The sequence below is a fragment of the Protopterus annectens genome, chromosome 3.part1, assembly GCF_019279795.1.
Source record: "Protopterus annectens isolate FY-2018-M chromosome 3.part1, PAN1.0, whole genome shotgun sequence".
NCBI lineage: Eukaryota > Metazoa > Chordata > Ceratodontiformes > Protopteridae > Protopterus > Protopterus annectens.
Window position 1 is genome coordinate 1,177,339,395 of NC_056732.1, and position 23,331 is coordinate 1,177,362,725.

A 23,331-nucleotide genomic window follows, 5' to 3' on the forward strand; every position below is an offset into this window, starting at 1 on the left:
GAGCCCACACACATATATGGAATATGTAGGAATGCAGTCGCCACAAACCTGTATATGCTATGTACACCCACCTACATCTCCCACACACCCGAAACAATTGCAGTACAGACTGTAATAACATCACAAACATCCACTCACTCAATTACATCTGCAGAACCGTTAACATACCTTGTGAGATACACATTTGTAAAGGTGCCATGTGAAATCGTAGCTGTTGTATAATGGAACAGACGGTGATGTTACAGGATTTGTTTGCCATAGTCCCTTAGCAGACGGTTGAGATGACAGGTACACTCACATGTAAAACCACATACTCTAGCTATCACAAACAATCCACGGGGGACATGATTTCAAAATATCCGTGTGTCTACAAATATCAGTTGCAATTCCTCACAACAAAACACATACAGGCCATCTCCCCGAAGGTAGGGCAAAAGGGCAACGCCCAAGTGGAGAATTAAATTATACCCCACTGTTGCCACGTAATTGTTGAATGGAGTAGCTGCACAGCTGATGTGCATGTAATAATTTACTCAGGAACACCAACTGGCTGCAGGAAACCACATGTTACAGGTATCGACGTATATAAGGATGACTTGCCATGCATTCAAACCGTATGCTCATACCATAGAACCGTTTAAACAGTAAAGGTGTGAGAGAGATATTTACGAAGATTCGGAATGCTAACAAGGTATGTAGAACACTCAGTATGTTAGTGTACATACAGCCTGTTTTGTATTAATTAAAAGTGTACGTAATGCATAAAGTGGGAAAAGGTATTCTGTAGTGATGTCTTGTTGAGCATAGAAACACTTGTATAAATTGTGTGTCCTGCTGTGGGCCACAAGGTAAACATCACATACACCACATGGGATGTTACATGAGGGCTTTAAATGGAACAATTCCACACCACCCGCCATCAGTGGTAGGGTATGTCGAACAAGTATGTGCCATAGCAGGGGATAGTATATGCTGATATACCGTCACAGTAGGCATGTGCATGGGCATATAACGACAATAACATGCCTAAGGTGGTCCTGTTGTGCATGTATGCTTTGCATTATGGGATAATGTGTAAAATATGTGTAATGTACAGTATTGTAGGTAGATATGTCAGATATTCTACACAGCACAACTGTTATATCATGCAAACAAAAGGTATCATCAATTGGCATGTACGATACACAATAACAGGATACATATGGCTTGTAGTCATGGGACACTGTAACAGCATGATAGCTAATCAAAATGGAAGAGCAACTCAATTAACCATGCACAAAGGGCATGTAATAGCTTCACAGGTACATAGTGAGGTACTATGCTGTCTGGCAAGTCTATGTGTAAGCCCAACTACAGTGTTAACACCGTGGCACCTCTCTAGGGTAGTGTCCTGTCTGGTGAACAGCAGAGCCATGTGTTACCTGCGCCTCTGTACAGTACAGCCACTGCAGTGATCCCTGGTGTATCACTGTGACCGCCTACAAAGTCACCTATGACCGGTGTGTTGGGTATGTTATAACACCCTTGGCTGTAGTTGATGGGCACACATGAGTCTGTGGGCTATAAGTAATTGTTGTTGTGCTTGGTAATGGGGGTTGCCTCTGGTGCATACACAGAGTATGGAGAGGTTCTGCAAATGTCGTACTCATACTATGTGTGGCCTGTGGTGGTGGAGATCTAGTGAGACTATGTGATGAGTGGGGTGTGTTGCAAATGTTAAACATCCCCACATGAATGTCAGGTCCAGTCTGGGTTGGTGAGAACATTACCCCCAGCATTGTCACATATGTGCATCTCCCACAGGCTGTAGTGTCGTATGTTGGGAGGTGAGCATTGACTGTGTACATGAGACAATTGCTCTATTGCCACATGTTTGCCATATTCTTCATATAGACAGGCAATAGCACTGGTATGTGACACTTGGACATGCCTGTATATTCAACCATGTCTCACAAGATATTTGAGTTACGTGTGTACAACAGCTGTTGTACTGTAAGCAAGCTGGAAATGTAAGGACCGACGGTGTACTTGTAAGACATGAGTTGGAATGTGTGCTATAGTAATCAGTAGCTCATGAAGTGCTCACATGTTCTGAACAAGTGCTGAGCATGAATATGCAATACAGATAGGGTGTTGGATAATATCAACCCACTGCAACCCACAAGTGGAGACGACAGTCATAATTGGAGGCACTGCACTATTACCCTGCTGAGTATGGTCTGCAAGTCTAATAACCTTTATCAACGTAGATGTTAGCAGTACAGATGTAGATGACAGTACGGATGATTTCACACTGCATAGCATACTTGTGACAGGTCATAGGACATTTTTATTTTTATTTTATTTTATTTAATTTATTTAACATTTGTTGACCGGGAATGTCCGACTAGGTTCCACAGAGCCTGTTTTCAGTGGTGGCCCGGGGAGAAATGCTCCAGATGCATGTCTTTGGAATGTGGGAGGAAACCGGAGTACCCGGAGGAAACCCACACGAAAACAGGGAGAACATGCAAACTCCACACAGAAGGCACCCCATCCGAGAATCAAACCAGAGAACCTCTTGCTGTGAGGTGACAACGTTAACCGCTGCACCACTGTGCCGCCCTCATCATCATCACCCATACCTTGTTCCAGCTACACTGAGTATACTAGATGTACCTTTGTCTGTTATAGGAGTGTTCTACCAGTGGCCTGTTGACAGAAGCAACACTACAAAAGGTGTCTGAGTGACATGTGCATATCACACCAGTGGCAGCTACCATAAAACAGAGTTAATGTTGTGTACTCCCCCCTCAGTGTAGCCCATACCATACAGCAAATGGGAGGCATCTGTGTATGTAAGGATGTGAATGTCCATGACCTAGGAGCAATAGCTGTCACAGTTTTGTGGACAACATACAGAATGGGCTTTTTGGGTGAGGTGTTTGACGTATGTGGACAATCTGACAGCTGATAATAGCATTGTCACTGCTAGGTGAATAACCCTGTACCCATTAACTACAACCTAGGCAGCGGTCAACATTATGGACACTGTGTAAGGGTTGGTGCTGTGCAGTTCACCTCCCTGAGTTGGTGACGTCTCCAGGCCTATTAGGTAGTCATACGAGGCACCCATGTCATGACAGGGTGCCATCCATGAGCATGGAGATCATTACACAGGCATACTCAGCACTCGGGTGACCAATATCGGATCACATATCACCTTTAAGGGGTATTGGCCATGTGTAGATGGGCGATACCAGCCTTCACAATCCTTACCTCCACTATGCAGCATGCTGGCTACCTTGCATAAAGACATGTGCTACACTGTGATGTTGGACATGCTGCACATACACATCCTGATCTGAAAGACATACGTCATGGACAGCCATCTTCCTACTACAAGGATTGCCACATGCTGGACAGATCCCTGTGCCATACATGTTACATACTCCTGCCATACCATGCAACCCTGTCCATCAAAGCTGCACATGTCATCTCTGTCATACATGGTGCGATGACCACATGGTAGATGTATTATTAACTGTCTGGATCAGTAATGTGGCACTGATGCACCTCGCGGTAGCAAAATGGCTGTTGGATACATCTAGAAAACCTTACCCATACATGCCATAGTTGATAACCATCCCTGCGAATGATGAATGGGCCATGTCTATCACATGTACAACACAGGCGATATGTGGCAGGATGCTGAACTGCTGTAGAGTGCCGTGTAGATGTATATGGCAAAACACATGCATATGAAGGTTTCCGTGTGTATGTGTGCATTGTCACTGCTCATGCCCATTAAGGCAGTGTATGTGTTGATATGTGACATATACACAGCATCAAGGTCAACAGCATTACTGTGGACACATCCAGACATGTGCTGATAGGTAAGAACACCAGTACAGGCAAACAGACATGCCCACATCAAGACAACATTCACATGGAGTATGAACAATGTAATGAGGTGATACACATATATGGTGATGATAGCCAATGCATAACGGGTGTTACATGTGTGTGACACAAACGTGGCAGTCATGTCAGTGTCATGACGATTTGCAAAGATAACTGTTCAGATGTACTAGATTTAATACAAATGTATGTGCAGCTGTATCTCTGTACATCTCTGTGATACTGTGACCTGTCTCCATCATTATGTCTTCCAGATAATGCCTCATTCACACCTGCAAGTGTATAGCCACCAGGAGGACGATGCCCTCATCCCGTACCTCCATGATAACTACGAGGTATTTTTCACCCATGTGCCACAGCTTGCCCAGCAGCATGACGACCTGTGGCAGGACCTTCGCAGGAGGGTTAATGATGTGGGTGGCCATAACTGCACCTACCAGCATGTGCACAGACGCTGCATGGACCTGATACAACATGTGAAACAGCATGCGAATGCAATCACCAGGGAACAAAGTGGAACAGGTGGTGGCCCACCAACCCAGCCCCCACTCACACACACCGAGGAGCTACTGGCCAGCCTGGGGACACCCTCAGAAGAGCATCCACAAACACTAGCTGCCATCGTGGAAGTGGGTGTCTCCCAACCAATGAGCCTGGAGTTGCCTGGTAAGTCACTACTGCCCATATGACTATTATATCCCATTTAGTTGCATGTGTCACTGTACAATATGTAATGTAACATCATATGCAAGGTATGTTAACACACATGCCACATACTACAGTATGCTACCCTTTATATACTATTGTACAGGCAAATGTGTATATATATATATATATATATATATATATATATATATATATATATATATATATATATATATATATATATATATATATATATATATACAAACTAAATGAAACACCGACATGAAACCATAGTACCTGTCATTGCTAGATGTGTGGACAGCTGTGCATACAACGGTGGAGGTGTTCAATGTAGGCATATGTACTATACATTGGTACAACACATGTGTGGTACGGAAACAGTACCACACAGTGAGCTGGGATATGGGCAGCCCACAGGAGTCACCATTTTGATATATGCCCCTGCAATGGGTGCACACATTGTGATGTGCCATCTGACATGTCCCAGACATGTAGTGTTCTGGCTGCAATATTGTCACACTATCCCACAACACATACCCCACATACCAAACATACAACTCGTCTGCATAGCCCTGTGGACAGTGACATATCTGACATCAATGGGTGTATGTCATATGGGACAACACAGACATGTGAGATAGATGGCCATCACAAACATTTGGCCAACAAATGTTCACACATGGCCATGGAGGATGGCCAGAGACATGTAGCCACACAGTAGTTGTGATGTGTATACACACTGTTGCACATTGTCCACACATGGTCCAACTATAGACTTAGTTGACTGATTATATAGTTGATGTGGAACACTGGACATCCTAAATGCCTGTGCACAGCTAGTGGAGGTGTCACTTAATTCGACCATATAAGATGTGTTGAACAGTAGTCACCTGTACAGCTTCCACAGACATTAACACCACATCAGGCCACAAATACCGTAGATTTCCCTTGCTGCTGTAAAACATCACTGTCAGCCATGCACCTCGTGTGTGTGGTACATTAATGTCATGTGGGACATGGTGTATTGACAAGTCTGCCATGTGTGGACATGGTTGCCAGGCAGCTAAGACTTTGTAATAGTTGTGCAGGGGTGTCATCCGTAGGTCTTCCAGTGACCTGTCACATGACACAGCATGGTTTGGTGTGTATACACCTCAGCGACGTGGGTCACAATCCACAGTTATGTAATGTGTATGCACGCAGTTATGGCTATGGACTGTGTGCATATTACACACTGTATAACACTATAGATGCCTCATGATGCCATGCAATGGCACAGTGTCTGTACTTCACACTGTATAGCAATGTAGATGCCTCACACTACCCTTCAATGCTCATGCACATTTGCTAAAAGTGCATTCTATCTGTAGGGCATACAGACAACACTGCAATGTGATACCCATTACAATGCTGTGCATGTGTCAAGACACCATTGTGTCAGACATGCATGCATGTCAATGCACACATCAGCAGATTACATGTCAAGGTCACTTCAGCCATGTGTACTGTTAACCTGTGCTCGTCCACATGGTGTATCACAGGGATGCATGCTTACTACCATGATTGTGTGAACTGCATGGCTACTGATATGACACCTGCTTGCTGTTGTGTGCAACCCAGGGAGGTATGCTAACTACCACTAGTAATGTCTGAGCTGCATGCCGTCTGCTGTATCACATGTATGCTGCATGCTGTCTGTCAAATCACATGCATGGTGTGTCTGTGTGCCTGTGTGCCTGTGTGTCTGTGTGTCTGTGTGTTTGTGTGTCTATTGTAATGCAGAGTCTTTCTTTGCATTCACAGGTGATGTAGGTGCGTTACCCTCCTGCGGTCCATCTGATGTTAGTGTCCCCACAGATACTAGCAGTGATGAACATATGCATGAGGTACAGGCAGGGTTGTCAGGGGCTGAATCTGTGCCAGTGGTTGCCATCCCAGCTATGTCCCCCTCTTCCCCGCACACAGTTCTCATGTCAACACATACCCCATCACCAGTGGCCATAGAAGAAGAACAGTCAGCGAGTGTTAGCTCGGAACAGGAACGTGTGGTGGCTACTGAAGGTGTGTCTCCACACCATGGTCTCAGTGTAATGACTGCAGATGTGCCACACAGGCATGTGGCCAGTGCTGCTCATCGGAGAGCCTCTGGCAGACATGCACCTACAGGAAAGAGCACAGAAGCTGGTGTCACCAGACGCATGTTCCAGACTGTAATGGCGGCACAGGCACGTGCTGAAAGGCAGAACAATGAAAGGCAGAGGCTTCAAAGGGCTGCTATCCGTACTCTAAACGACAACATCCAGGCATTGGCAAATGCTCAACAGCAGATTGCTGATGTTCTGGACAGGCGATTGGGTGACATGGTTGGAATCCTTGACCATGGCATGGCCATCCACGAGCGTGAGCTGTCTGTGCTGGAACGTCTGGTAGGAGTGAGGCATAGGTCATGTGGACATATGCCAGCTACACCATCTAGTGCAGGTCAATGTGAATGAGCCACCTCACATACCCGCTTCCATAGTGCCGGTAGCAGTAGCAGTGCAGTTGGTGCTGCGCTGTCCACACCAGGACCCAGCAGGCCACAGGGATGTGGCCCTGGACGTTCCCAGTGGGGACACGGTTCCAGTGGACAAGTGTCATCAGACAGTAGGCAATCTGTACCTCCGCCTTGTAGTGCCCGTGCAACCCCTGGCAGGCACAGGTTACGTGGCCTTGGCTGGACACAGTGAGCTGTACATCCTGCTCTGTACAATCTGGAGCTGTCAATAATACCCCTGTGTAGGCTGACAAAAGGCAGAACTGTGTGCACACATACATGCACACAGCAGGAACATCTGTAGGGTACCGCAACGCCCACATGCATATCGACCACACATGTCCAATCAGATCACCGGACCTTACTCACACACATGATGTCATCCACTGGTACAGCCCATGCCCCTGGCAAACATTATCTCCCGGTGCATATGATGATGCCTGTGCCACATCCCTGTCATTCACACCATTGGTGCAGGGACATGCTCATATGGTCTGAAGCACAGGGTGAACAGAATAGTGAGATAAGTGTATATGACATTAGTTGTGTACTGTTGACACGCACCAGACATACCATGTAGTAAGGTTTATAATGCATTGTTATATGTTCACAGTATGTGTCTTGGTAACAATGCTAACAGCATGTAAGTAATTATGCCCTGCTTCCCTCCTTAAGGTCCAATTGCATGTGCATTACTTTACAGTGTTTGCAGTTGGAGTGCATTGTTGTATGTTCACAGTATGTGTCTTGGTAACAACAGTAACAGCATGTTGGTAATGATGCCCTGCTTCCCCCTTAAGGTCTACTTGCATGTGCCAATAAGTAGCAGTGTTTGCAGTTTCACATGTGTAAATGTGGAGTACTCACAGGCATGTATGGCAATACCAGCATGCTATACGTAGCCTCAACCTCACTGTTAGAAAGGCTACCATTCCAGAGATGTCCACACATCTACTGATCCAGAAGCATGTGAGCTGTTTAATAGGCTACAGTGGCTAGAGACGTGACATCCATACCAGGTCACATCACAGGTATGTTGACATGGTGCGGGGGGTTTACACAGTGGTCTGGCCGATGATAACGTTAGAGGCCACTTGATAGCATGAGGCCTCACTGTGTAGCAGTAATACCCTGTCACATTACAGGATGAGAACACACACAGACATACACTGAAACACACAGTAACATGCCACACTGTCAACAACACTATAACGCACACTCGATAGTGTTGAGGTGAGGACCCTTCCCTATGTGGTAATCACCCTCATGGTACTGTGCACCCACACAACGTGACACAGAGAATAAACATGTACAGGTAGCCAGTAAGGCTGAGACTGATGGCATCAACAGGGTAGTAGACTGCATCACCATGAGGGGTTAGGGATCCTGTCTGTTCTGTATGGTAGCATACACCCTCACTCCATGCACCAGACAGCCATACAGACACACAGACACACACACACACACACACACACACACACACACACACACACACACACACACACACACACACACTGTGGAGTCCACAAATGTCATTCACATACAGATAGCTGACATGTGTGTGAGATACACACACCACCCCTGCCTACGTCATGCTTTCCACATTGCAGTATGTACAGATCTCTACAACAGTGTACAGGGGTGTGTAACAACTGGGATATATTCCCCACCATATGTGGCATATATGGTCACACAAGTAAACACACATGGCAGTACTGTGAATGATACACCTGCTATATGATGATACGTCTGACAGACATGCAGCAGTATTGGCCGCATTATGTGTACCACTACCTTCGGCAATTGTGCTGCTGTATGCACACGGGAAGATGTAAGTGTTACAGGTGTCAAGTGACTTATAGTCAGTAACACCCTGGCCGCTGTGTAGGTTGTATGTCTTCACCGTCAAGTAACAGTAACATAGTGTACTGTTTGCACATGTAATGGTAGGGTGGCTTGTGACACACCTGTGAGCCATCTTCGGCAAACATCCATCTGCAACGGTGGATCACAACTTTATGTACACACATCCATCCATACCTGATGTACATCCTACCATACTGTCAGTATTTCACCATATACAGGCATCAATGATGGGGCTGCATTGCAACTGCATGTTGTAGTTAGGCACAGATGAATTACATACATCAGCAACTGCACATGCATGGTAGCTGCATGCACACCACTACATGCACATGTGTGTTGGTCCTACATGCCTGTCATGTAGCCATGTTTGTATGCATTGCAATTGTTGGGCAAGTGTGATGACATACATAACACATGGACTGTTGTATGATATGATGGTTGTCATGGGGTAACTAGTGCAGAGGGAATGTTACCTCGGTCAACATTGCTACCTTATGTACTGTTAGCATTCAACAGCCATGGACCTACCTTCCATGTGCATGCATGTGATTGCTGTAGCCACTTGTCTGCACAGAGGACAGCAAAAGCTATGCTATGTACATATATGTTGTGTGTGTGTGTGGTCCATGTACATATCCACTGCGATTACATGTATGTCATATCCAAACATGTGTGTTCTTTGGTGTACAGCGACAGTCATCTGTCACAGCTGTGTAAGACCCATGGCCCCTGTTATGTGTAGAGCCGACCTAGTTATGAACAGTGGTATCATTGCATTGCATAACACATGATGGAACCCTGTCAGTACATGTGTAGTCTGCACAGTTGCTGTAGACCTATGTACAGTCCACTGGTCATGAGTCACATGGTGTTGTGGTAATGTATGGATGTGTGTTGCTGGTCCAAGGACATGATGATGTCTGAGGGCTACATAGTGGAATGCGGCATTTACCTCTGTGATCTGCACCTGAGACTTCTGTGATGGCTCTTGAGTGTGTACTGGTCAGTACATGTGAGTGGCCTTCATGTACATGGGGACAGTAACACCATAATGTGCCCTTCCATATTTAGAATTCATGTGCATGCAAGACAGCCCTTTGCTACTACTAAGTGTGTGAGCATGCCCAGTACGCCATTGTGTAGATGGACACACAGTACATTCCAAATGGACGTGTGATACTAAGTGTGTGAGCATGCCCAGTGACACCTTGTGTCAGTGATGTGCCTCTGTGTATGGGCATGGCCATTGACATCCTGTATAGCGATGGTGGTCATCCAGGCAACAGATGTCCATACCCCACATCAGGATGGATTCCTACATTGAACACACTGGTTGACTGGCTTGAAGGGTGTACTGTCTGTGGCGTGTCTCGTTTCTATGTAGTGTTGTAATAGTGCTCCTTAGATAGGCAGTTGTCCCGCTCACACCACTGCCATGTGTTTGTCTACGTCTACTTTGGAACAGTAATATGCTTTTAGACTGCTTATTCTCTATACATTCCCTATCGGCATCTTTGCCTTTGCAGATGATGTCATCCACCTAGAAGTATGCCTCTGGCAGTGCTGTGTTCCAGTAACTTCTCGCTGCTCTGTAACTGCGTAATGCTGTCGTGTGATAAGGTAGTTAGGTGTATGTTCGACTCCCAGCCCTTCCAAGTGTGTGTGTGTTTCCAGCTGCCTGGGGATAGAATAATGCTTTTAGACGGCTCACTCCTCATACATTCCCTATCAGCGTCTTTGCCTTTGCGGATGATGTCATCCACCTAGAAGTATGCCTCTGGGAATGCTGTGTTCAGGTAATCTCAATAGTGCATTCTGTAACTGCGTAATGCTGTAGTGTGATAAAGTAGTTAGGTGTATGTTCATCTCCTAGCCCTGCCAAGTGTGTGTGTGTGTGTGTGTGTGTGTGTTTCCAGCTGCCTGGGGACAAAGTAATGCTTTTAGATGGCTCACTCCCCATACATTCCCTATCAGCGTCTTTGCCTTTGCGGATGATGTCATCCACCTAGAAGTATGCCTCTGGGAGTGCTGTGTTTTGGTAATCTCGATAGCGCATTCTGTAACTGCATAATGCTGTAGTGTGATAAGGTGGTTAGGTGTATGTTTGACTTCCAGCCCTGCCAAGTGTGTGTTTCCAGCTGTCTGTGGACAGAGTAATGCTTTTAGATGGCTCACTCCCCCATTCATTCCCTATCGGCATCTTTGCCTTTGCGGATGATGTCATCCACCTAGAAGTATGCCTCTGGGAGTCCTGTGTTCCAGTAATCTCAATAGCGCAATCTGTAACTGCGTAATGCTGTAGTGTGATAAGGTAGTTAGGTGTATGTTCAACTCCCAGCCCTGCCAAGTGTGTGTGTGTGTGTGTTTACAGCTGCCTGGGGACAGAGTGATGCTTTTAGACGGCTCACTCCCCATACATTCCCTATCGGTGTCTTTGCCTTTGCAGAGGATGTCATCCACCTAGAGTTATGCCTCTGGGAGTGCTGTGTTCCAGTAATCTCGGTAGTGTGTGCTGTAACTGCATAAAACTGTAGTGTTATAAGGTAGTTAGGTGTATGTTCAACTCCCAGCCCTCCCAAGTGTGTGTGTGTGTGTGTGTGTGTGTGTGTGTGTGTGTGTGTGTGTGTGTTTCCAGCTGCCTGGGGACAGAGTAATGCTTTTAGACGGCTCACTCCCCATACATTCCTTATTGGCATCTTTGCCTTTGCGGATGATGTCATCCACCAAGATGTATGCCTGTGGGAGTGCGGTGATGCTGGAACTCAGTAGCGCATTCTGTTACTGCATAATGCTGTAGTGTGGTAGACTAGACAAGTAGGTGCTCGATTCCAAGGCATGGCAGGTGTGTGTGTTTGGCAGTTATACCGTATGTGTTGGTATCTGTGGGTGGCTAGCTGCGAGATGTGTTCAGTGTGTTTTGTTGCTGACCTATATAGTGTCCACAGCCCGCATATTCTGCCAAGACACTGGGTTGTCAACACATACATTCGCCAATAGGTCTGGTGAGTAACTGTCAGCAGCCCTACTCTTACCCTTGATACGGTCTGACCCGTGTGATGCAACAAAACACGTGCCTTGATAGTAACAATACTACATGATGCAGGTAGCACATGTAGTTTCCTTTTCATTCCTGTCTAATGCATTGCTGTCATGTGGTCCGCTGTTTTGATATAAATGCCATATCTACATATGTGTGTACATGTATATGTGTGTATGTATATACATATATATATATTTATATATATATATATATATATATATATATATATATATATATATATATATATATATATATATATATATCTTTATATGTCCATGTATATATGTATTCAAATAATATATATGATATATGTAGATATAAAGGTGGACATAGATGTGAACATATATGTCTGGGGACATCAGCACTATTAAATGTTTGTGCCAGATGATCTGTACGTGATAACCTGGGATCTATGTATATCTGCCATGGCGTGGTGGTAATGCACATCGTCTGTAGTGTGCAGGGTCATGGGTTGTAGTCGTGTAGACACCAGTTATTTTGTTGCTGGGAAGACCATGGGACATTGAATATGGTGATAGTAACGCACCTGTTTCCAGTTGTGTACGGATCTGAGCGACACTGAGCAGTGGTTATTAATTTGGAGGTTCGGTATGGGTCATATAACTGTTTATTAGAAGACTATACTATGCAGATGAGGTTGACAATAGTGTATCCCATTAATCACCAGGGTGTGATGCTGGTCTCTGGAGTGTATGTGTGTAGTCAGCTGGGTGCAGGTCTCGAATATAGTTGACAGCATGGGGGGGGGGTCAGGCATACTGTAAGTACATTGCAGAACTGTGCCTCGGGAGTGCTCCTGCCTTATCACACCTAAGCTAGAGGTGTGTCTATACCTGCCTGGTGACATTGGGAGGGATGACAGCAGTGGTGGGGTAGTCCGGGTGTACAGGCTGCACAAACAGGTGTTGATCAGCACAATCAGCAGATGACATGACCAGCCCGCACATGAGCAGTACGGTAATGCTAGCAAGCAGCATACACACAGGTTTCGTCCGCACTCTACACCACCAGTGTATACCCGCGGGGACATTTCACGACACAGTCCAACCAAATGAGACGGGCTGCAGCAGGCAACATATACCAACATGTGCAGGCGGCTGGGGCAGTGAGGATGTGTATGCTGCCAAACAACCCTTACTGGGGTGACATAAGACTTTATAAACCCAGGGTGACTTACCAGGGGCTACATGGGCTGGGGATGGTGGAGCACTATGGGGTGGGCAGAGACCTACTACAGCAGCTTGTTGACCTGTGCCTGCCACACCTGACACATCAAACAGGCCGAGGGAAACACATCACAGTGGATACCACGATATGTGTTGGTCTAGGTGTACTAGCCACAGGTACCTCACACAGCACAATTGGGGATATCATGTGTATCTCACAGGCATCTGCATCCAGAGTATTGCACCAGTTCACAGACGACATGTCAACACATGCTAGTGAGCACATACATGTCCTCAACACACGTGATTAGTAGACCAGCAATATGCATCTGTTCAACCACTTGGATGACTACCCTGGGGTACTGGGTGCTATAGCTTGCACACACATACACATCGTAGCACCACCCAGTGAGTGGGGTGGGGCCTACAGTCACTGCAGGGGCATACCCTCCAAAAGCTAGGCCATATGCAATGGCCAGGGCATGAGATTGTATGTGTGTGCTGTCTGCTTTGGAAGCCATGATGATTCCAATATATGGCTTCTGACACAGCTGTATCACACCAATGCCAATATGGGCATCCCCTACAGTCTCCTAGTGGGGAATGCTGGGTAAACACTGGTGTCGTGGCTGATGACACCCATCAGCAATGCACACACACATGAACACTCACACCATACTGAGGCGAATGCACAGGCAAGACATATACTTGGGCATGTGTTTGGGATGCTCAGTTCATAGTTCTGGTATCTGGACACATCCGTTGGAGCTCTGCAGTATTCACAAGCTAGATGCGTACAAGTTGTTATGGTATTTGCTATGCTACACAATCTTATCCTGCAGTAACAGTTGCAGCAGGAACAGCATGGGGCAGGGCCACACAGCACAACCCCACATCAGGATGGATTCCTACATTGAAGACACTAGTTGACTGGCTTGAAGGGTGTACTGTCTGTGGCGCGTCTCGTATCTATGTAGTGTTGTAATAGTGCTCCTTAGATAGGCAGTTGTCCCGCTCACACCACTGCCATGTGTTTGTCTACGTCTACTTTGGAACAGTAATATGCTTTTAGACTGCTCATTCTCTATACATTCCCTATCGGCATCTTTGCCTTTGCAGATGATGTCATCCACCTAGAAGTATGCCTCTGGCAGTGCTGTGTTCCAGTAATCTTGGTAGCGCGTTCTGTAACTGCGTAATGCTGTCGTGTGATAAGGTAGTTAGATGTATGTTCGACTCGAAGCCCTTCCAAGTGTGTGTGTGTTTCCAGCTGCCTGGGGACAAAATAATGCTTTTAGACGGCTCACTCCTCATACATTCCCTATCGGCATCTTTGCCTTTGCGGATGATGTCATCCACCTAGAAGTATGCCTCTGGGAGTGCTGTGTTCCAGTAATCTCAATAGTGCATTCTGTAACTGCGTAATGCTGTAGTGTGATAAAGTAGTTAGGTGTATGTTCATCTCCTAGCCCTGCCAAGTGTGTGTTTCTAGCTGTCTGTGGACAGAGTAATGCTTTCAGATGGCTCACTCCCCATTCATTCACTATCAGCATCTTTGCCTTTGCGGATGATGTCATCCACCTAGAAGTATGCCTCTGGGAGTGCTGTGTTTCAGTAATCTCAATAGCGTGTTCTGTAACTGCGTAATGCTGTAGTGTGATAAGGTAGTTAGGTGTATGTTCGACTCCCAGCCCTGCCAAGTGTGTGTGTGTGTTTCCAGCTGCCTGGGGACAGAGTGATGCTTTTAGATGGCTCACTCCCCATACATTCCCTATTGGCGTCTTTGCCTTTGCAGATGATGTCATCCACCTAGAGTTATGTCTCTGGGAGTGCTGTGTTCCAGTAATCTCGGTAGCGTGTGCTGTAACTGCATAATACTGTAGTGTTATAAGGTAGTTAGGTGTATGTTCAACTCCCAGCCCTGCCAAGTGTGTGTGTGTTTCCAGCTGCCTGAGGACAGAGTAATGCTTTTAGACGGCTCACTCCCCATACATTCCTTATTGGCGTCTTTGCCTTTGCGGATGATGTCATCCACCAAGATGTATGCCTGTGGGAGTGCGGTGATGCTGGAACTCAGTAGCGCATTCTGTTACTGCAGAATGCTGTAGTGTGGTAGACTAGACAAGTAGGTGCTCGGTTCCAAGGCATGGCAGGTGTGTGTGTTTGGCAGTTATACCGTATGTGTTGGTATCTGTGGGTGGCTAGCTGCGAGATGTGTTCAGTTTGTTTTGTTGCTGACCTATATAGTGTCCACAGCCTGCATATTGTGCCAAGACACAGGGTTGTCAACACATACATTCGCTAATAGGTCTGGTGAGTAACTGTCAGCAGCCCTACTCTTACCCTTGATATGGTCTGACCCGTGTGATGCAACAAAACACATGTGCCTTGATAGTAAAAAAACTACATGATGCAGGTGGCACATGTAGCTTCCTTTTCATTCCTGTCTAATGCATTGCTGTCATGTGGTCCGCTGTTGTGATATAAATGCCATATCTACATATGTGTGTACATGTATATGTGTGTATGTATATACATATATATATACATATGTCCATGTATATATGTATTCAAATAATATATATGATATATGTAGATATAGAGGTGGACATAGATGTGAACATATATGTCTGGGGACATCAGCACTATTAAATGTTTGTGCCGGATGATCTGTACGTGATAACCTGGGATCTATGTATATCTGCCATGGCGTGGTGGTAATGCACATCGTCTGTAGTGTGCAGGGTCATGGGTTGTAGTCATGTAGACACCAGTTATTTTGTTGCTGGGAAGACCATGGGACATTGAATATGGTGATAGCAATGCACCTGTTGCCAGTTGTGTATGGATCTGAGTGACACTGAGCAGTGGTTATTAATTTGGAGGTTCGGTATGGGTAATATAACTGTTTATTAGAAGACTATACTATGCAGATGAGGTTGACAATAGTGTATCCCATTTTTCACCAGGGTGTGATGCTGGTCTCTGAAGTGTATGTGTGTAGTCAGCTGGGTGCAGGTCTCGAATATAGTTGACAGCATGGGAGGGGGGGGGTCAGGCATACTGTAAGTACATTGCAGAACTGTGCCTCGGGAGTGCTCCTGAATTAGCACACCTAAGCTAGGGGTGTGTCTATACCTGCCTGGTGACATTGGGAAGGATGACAGCAGTGGTGGGGTAGTCCAGGTGTACAGGCTGCACAAACAGGTGTTGATCAGCACAATCAGCAGATGACATGGCCAGCCCGCACATGAGCAGTACGGTAATGCGAGCAAGCAGCATACACACAGGTTTCGTCCGCACTCTACACCACCAGTGTATACCTGCGGGGACATTTCATGACACAGTCCAATCAAATGAGACGGGCTGCAGCAGGCAACACATACCAACATGTGCAGGCGGCTGGGGCAGTGAGGATGTGTATGCTGCCAAACAACCCTTACTGGGGTGACATAAGACTTTATAAACCCAGGGTGACTTACCAGGGGCTACATGGGCTGGGGATGGTGGAGCACTATGGGGTGGACAGAGACCTACTACAGCAGCTTGTTGACCTGTGCCTGCCACATCTGAAACATCAAACAGGCCGAGGGAAACACATCACAGTGGATACCACGGTATGTGTTGGTCTAGGTGTACTAGCCACAGGTACCTCACACAGCACAATTGGGGATATCATGGGTATCTCACAGGCATCTGCATCCAGAGTATTGCACCAGTTCACAGACGACATGTCAACACATGCTAGTGAGCACATACATGTCCTCAACACACGTGATTAGTAGACCAGCAATATGCATCTGTTCAACCACTTGGATGCCAACCCTGGGGTACTGGGGGCTATAGCTTGCACACACATACACATCATAACACCACCCAGTGAGTGGGGTGGGGCCTACAGTCACTGCAGGGGCATACCCTCCAAAAGCTAGGCCATATGCAATGGCCAGGGCATGAGATTGTATATGTGTGCTGTCTGCCCTGGAAGCCATGATGATTCCAATATATGGCTTCTGACACAGCTGTAGCACACCAATGCCAATATGGGCATCCCCTACAGTCTCCTAGTGGGGGATGCTGGGTAAACACTGGTGTCGTGGCTGATGACACCCATCAGCAATGCACACACACATGAACACTCACACCATACTGAGGCGGATGCACAGGCAAGACATATACTTGTGCATGTGTTTGGGATGCTCAGTTCATAGTTCTGGTATCTGGACACATCCGTTGGAGCTCTGCAGTATTCACAAGCTAGATGCGTACAAGTTGTTATGGTATTTGCTATGCTACACAATCTTATCCTGCAGTAACAGTTGCAGCAGGAACAGCATGGGGCAGGGCCACGCAGCCCACCACCACTGCTAAGGCCTGTACAGGCACAGTGTGACTTGGTGAAGGAACTACCTGAGCAGGGCACAGTCGGTGAAACCCGTGCACAGTATGACCTGCCCTTGGTAAAGAGGCAACACAAGGCATATGCACTGACACAGTAGGTACCCATGGATTTCCCCTCTCTGACCCGCACACAGTACGATGGATGCCAAACATGACACTTCCTGTGCTCGGCCATGTATAGGACGTCCACTGTGTGCATCCGACATAGGCAGCCCTCCAGCACCATCCTCAAGTCCAGAACACACCCAGGGTATGTCTATTGACCTAACAAATGGCAGTTGTATTAGAATGTGTATTTACCCATTGCTATGATATGTATGTGAGCATACAAGTGACTGTGGTGGCCAAATGTTAGGGCAGCAAACAGTACACATTCATAGTGGCACCATGACCTCTGTAGCACATATGGGGGGTCACAATGGTAGCCTGTAGTACACAGGGTGTCCTAACCCACTGCAGATTATGGGCTGACCATCATGCGTGTCCATACAGCCCACACACGTTCCATGCAGCTGGACAAATGTGGACCAATACAGACAAATGATATACAATAGCCGATGGATATGCCCAATGAATTACCCCAACCCCCTAAGACACACACAGACTACAACAGGCCAGGCAGTTTGATGTAGGTTGTGTAAACTAGGATGTCCAACACCACTGTGCTGGTATTTAAAACTGGGAACTGACGTACACTGGTATCCCTCCAACCAGCAATTTAGGTAGATCCACACACTGACATGGAGTACCCGGCATACTAGTAAAGTAGCGGCAGATGTGTACAACTGTTGGCTGTGCCCCCCCCCCGTCAAACCTACACATTTGAGAGTCATGTGCGCCACCCACGGTGCTGTGTAGGACTGTGGTTGTGGTTGTATGTCCCCCCACGCTATGCAGACATGTAGCAACTGTCAATGCCATGACCATTAGCTACCCCGCAGACACAGAACAGAGGGGTCAGCAACACAGTACTAACTATCTGGACATGTGACACATGCGATACAGTTGACCATACTTGGCATGCTTACACACATGATGGTATGATGGTAATGTCGGTCGACAACATGCGTAACAGTCATACTGGGCATGCTCACACACTGAAACATAGGACGGCCAGGCATGCATACACCAGTGGTCCGGACATATCTGCCAGTACATTGCTATACTGTTGGATGACTGTGCTGTATGGTGTGTGTGTGTGTGTGGTCTATTGTCTGTACATATGCCATGGTTTATTGATAATTCACATGAGCTATGTGCGCAGGGTACTGCTACCAACACGTGAATAGAGTGGTTCCTTGTTTGCGGACAGACCAACGCCTTTGGATATGGACTGGATAAGGCACATTCCAGCAGGTGGGAGCAGTTGTGCATGGGTTTGCACAGTGTTAAGCACTGCTGACCTCTGGTCACAGCACCTTATACACGTTTAGACTTCACATTTCTTTGACAGTGCACTACTGGCATACTGGTAGACAAACACGCTTAAAGACGCTCGCTCACCGACATTTCCGCTTACATTTGTCACTCATGCTGGGTGTGTGCGATCCCTTGTGATGTGTATTACACTGGACTACATGACTACAGTATCGGGTATGTGTAACCATTTTGCGACGGCAGGCATTCGACTGTACGGACTCAGCGGCCTGTCCAGTGACGTACTCATATTATATGCATGCTCCTCATATGATCTGCTCCCATCTGCCTGATACATGGGAACCGATACTCTGCAATGCTGACATGTGACTTGAGTTTGTTAACACAGCTGTCCGCCGAGTCATGCTACCACATCCCTACTGCATGTTGTCCACCTTTCAGATTGCACGACGGGAGACTGTAGGAGTGACATCTTTCTCATTTTGCATTAGTCCCTCATTAGGCATATCTCATGTAACAATACCAGACCTCTCCGCCAATTGGCGACACATTTCTACAGAATCAGGGACAGGTAAAGAAAGCATCAGGGACACTTTTACAAAAGTAATGCTATTAACTTGAAACATTGACAGAATCAGAGCTTATGACTCAATACACATATTATGAAGTAAAAGTAGTTTATAACTCTTACTTATTGTCATTAATCAGTAAGTGTGATTCACCACCTTTCCTTCAACAGTCACTAATTTTAGGAGGGATTAAGAGGGACAGAGTTAAACTTTCAGTCAAACTCAGTGACGTACCTGAAATGCAGGGACAGTTGAGAGGTATGGACAATACTCTAGCCATTGCAACTGTCCTGATTAGGGGACATTCTCATGTTGTACGTGTCTGTACTGGTTGCTTATTACAGGTCTTGTATACCTGACATGTCGATATGTCATATGTAGTAGCATAAGCAACTTTACTGCTGCTAGACTATGCTTTGATTTGTGCCAATATGTATATTTCTGTACTATGCATGGCTGTAGGTATGTTCTGCCCTAGTACGTCTAACATTTCTACAGAGCAGGTTCCAGTTTGGCCATTCAGAATGGTGGCGGCCCTATAGACCCTATATGTAGAGCTATCACATGTGTCAAGGCAACACATACCTACAGCCAGTAGTAAACGGACGATTTCCACGGTTTGCATACGTTAAGGTTATTCATGTAGTATTATAATTGATAATACTGTTTCCTATTACATGTAGCTGTTTCTGACACAACAAATTAATGTCTGACACCACTACACACACTATATAGCCTCCATTCCCGAACTCACAGGCCATGTGTAATAACTGTCATTTTGCAGGACACAACTTCCCAGACAGGTGTGTCCCTCGCAGGCGTACTGGTGTTGAACCACTTCTATTATGCTATCATCTACCTAAGGTGGTCAGCAAATTATGCACTTTCCGTCAGTAGCAGAACTCACATACCAATGGGTGTGACTGAACACTGTATCAGGAACAATGCATAACAACCTGTGGGACACACTTAGATGATTGGTTCTATTAACCAGACACATTTACAGTCACAGAGCATATGTATTCATTCACGTTTGTCGAGGTACATGTTGTTCCTGACTCATCCATGTTGTCATCTGTCATTTTAGTAACATTGAACTCAGTGGTGAACATTTTTCCCTATTGGAGAAAGGATTTATTTATTTATTTATTTATTTTACATTTGTTAACCGGGAGAGTCCGATTGGATACATGTCCATTTTCAGCGGAGGCCCGGGGAGAAAAGCTCCAGGTACATAACAGACATATGAACATTGTTAATGCAAAAAAAGGAAGATAGTTGAGTTCTAAATACAATATAAAGATACATCACATCTTGGGAAAAAAATAAACAACAGCAGCATATAAAAAAAAACATAGGTCAGTTACAAAGGCGCAGCCTTGTTAAAAGCTGTTAAGGATAGTGAGGTAAGAGAAGGGTAAATGATAGTGGTTAATCAGGTTTGGAACAGGGACGTTCCCAGAGCGTATTGAGACGCGGTGTAAGCAGTTTTGTGAATTGTAGGAGTGAGGGTTCTGAGGTGAGCATGGTCGGTAGGGAGTTCCACATTTTACCTACAAAGTTTGAGAATAGAGAATCCCCAGCAGAATTATTGGCTTTGGTAGTTTGAGCTAAGATCTTATTGGAGGAGCGTAAAGATTGCAGATTAATATAGGGGTGAATGATGTTTTCAGAGCTGGTGTTTTCTCTGGGTGATACAGTATCTGGTGAGCCGTTTTGAGTTGGTTGAAATGGAGTTGGCTGGAAAACTCTAACCACCCTAGTTGCTTCAAGTTAGTGCAGTGGTGCGTTCTAAAGGTGGAATTTGTGGCAAATCTAGCTATGTGATTGTAACAAGAAGCAAGTTTGTTAAGGGTTGTCTTGTTTAGGTTTGTAAAGAGGGGGGGAGGCATAGAAAAGAGTTGATAGTAGGTGTGTGCTGGCAATTGTAATTTTAGCGTGAGGAGTGAGAAAGTGTTTTACTTTATAGAGAGAGCCAAGCTTTTTATTGATGGTTTTGATGGTAAGATTGAAATGGGTGTCAAATTTAAGGGAGTTATCAATGGTAACACCTAATAGCTTTGTGTGAGCTTCTGGTGATATAGTGATTCCATTGGAGGATGTAATAGAGAAGGTGGGGGGAAGAGTCTTGTTAGTGGGTGAGAAAGTAAGTAGTTTTGTTTTGTTGGGGTTGAGAACTAGTCGACTTGAGAACCATTTTTCTATTAGGTTGAAGGTGTCTTGGGTTGAAGCAGTGAGGTCTGCCAGGTTGGAGGCAGTGCTGATGATAGTCGAATCATCTGCATATTGAATGCATGTGGCATGGGGTGATTGTGGGCAGGTCATTAACAAAGATGGTGAAGAGAAGAGGGCCAAGAATAGATCCTTGGGGAACTCCAAGTGTAACAGGTAGGCATGTAGATAATTTGTCCTGCCATAGAACAGCCTGTTGCCTATTGGACAGGTAGGATTGGAACCATTTCAGCGTGGAATTGCTGAGTGATAGTTTTTTTAATGTATGGAGGAGTTGAATGTGGTTCACCATATCAAAGGCCTTGGAGAGGTCTAAGAAAAGAGCAGATGATAGTTTATTATTGTTTCTGAAGTTATTGATGGTATTAGAAAAGGATAGTAGGGCTGATGTGGTACTGTGATTTGGCCTGAAGCCATGTTGGGAGTTGGCTAGAATTTTATTTTTGGTGAGGTGTTCCATCAGTTGTTTGTGGACACACTTTTCCATAATTTTGGCCAGGGGTGAGTATAGCTATAGGTCTGTAGTTGGTTAGCTCTAGTGAGCTACCACCTTTATGGAGAGGAATAATGTGGGACATTTTCCATATGGAGGGGATGAAGGCTTCTGACAAGGTACGGTTTATGATTATGGAGATGGGATAGGAAATGGCCTCAGCTGCTTTTTGCAGAAACTCAGCTGGGAGAAGGTCAGCTGCTAGCTTAGTGGGTTTTTGCTTTTTAAGAAGAGATGTTATAAAGGATATGGGTACTGGATCGAAGGTAAACGGATGATCTGATGTAGTTGTAGTATTCTGCTGGCATGGGTAGTGGAGTGGGCTGGTTGTTTGTTTGAATTGTGTGGCCAGGGATTGTATAGTTTCTGTGAAGAAACTATTGAATGTGTTAGCAATGTTTACAGGGCACTGTTGTTTGCAAGTTGTTGGAGTGGGTGTGGTTGCCTGGCCTGGGTGCAGGAGCTTGTTTAAGCCTGCCCAGAATTTTTGTGGATTATTAAGGTGTTTGTGTTGGAGGTGGAGGAAGAAGTTTTTTTTATCATTTAAGATCATTCTTTAGTTTCATTTCTAAGTTGCCGAAGGTTTGGGGAGTGTGGGTCTTTAGAGGTATGCCATGTGACCCACATCTTGTTTCTAGAGAGGATTTTGGATTTTGTTTCCTTAGAGAGCCATGGTGCAGTTTTGGTTTTAGTTCTAATGGACCGTATTGGAGCATGGGAATCTAGAATCTTGAGGAAGGTGGTGTTGAAGTAGATAACTGCCTCTTCAAGAGGAAGAGACTTGAGTATTGTCCAGTTGTAGGCTTTAAGTTCAGTTTGAAAAATGGAGGCGTTGAATTTATTATTGTTCCTGATTTTTTTATGGTTGTAAGAAGGGGTGATTTTCTTGAATTTGATAACATAGGTGAGTAAGTGATCACTCATGTCCTCTGGGTGAGTACTGCTGAGTACTGGTCAGGATCTTTATTAGTAAGGATCCAGTCCAGGATGCTGTCTTTGTTTTGGGGTTTACCTAGTCTGGTAGGAGTGGATATGAGCTGAGAAAAGCCATGTAGATTTATGCT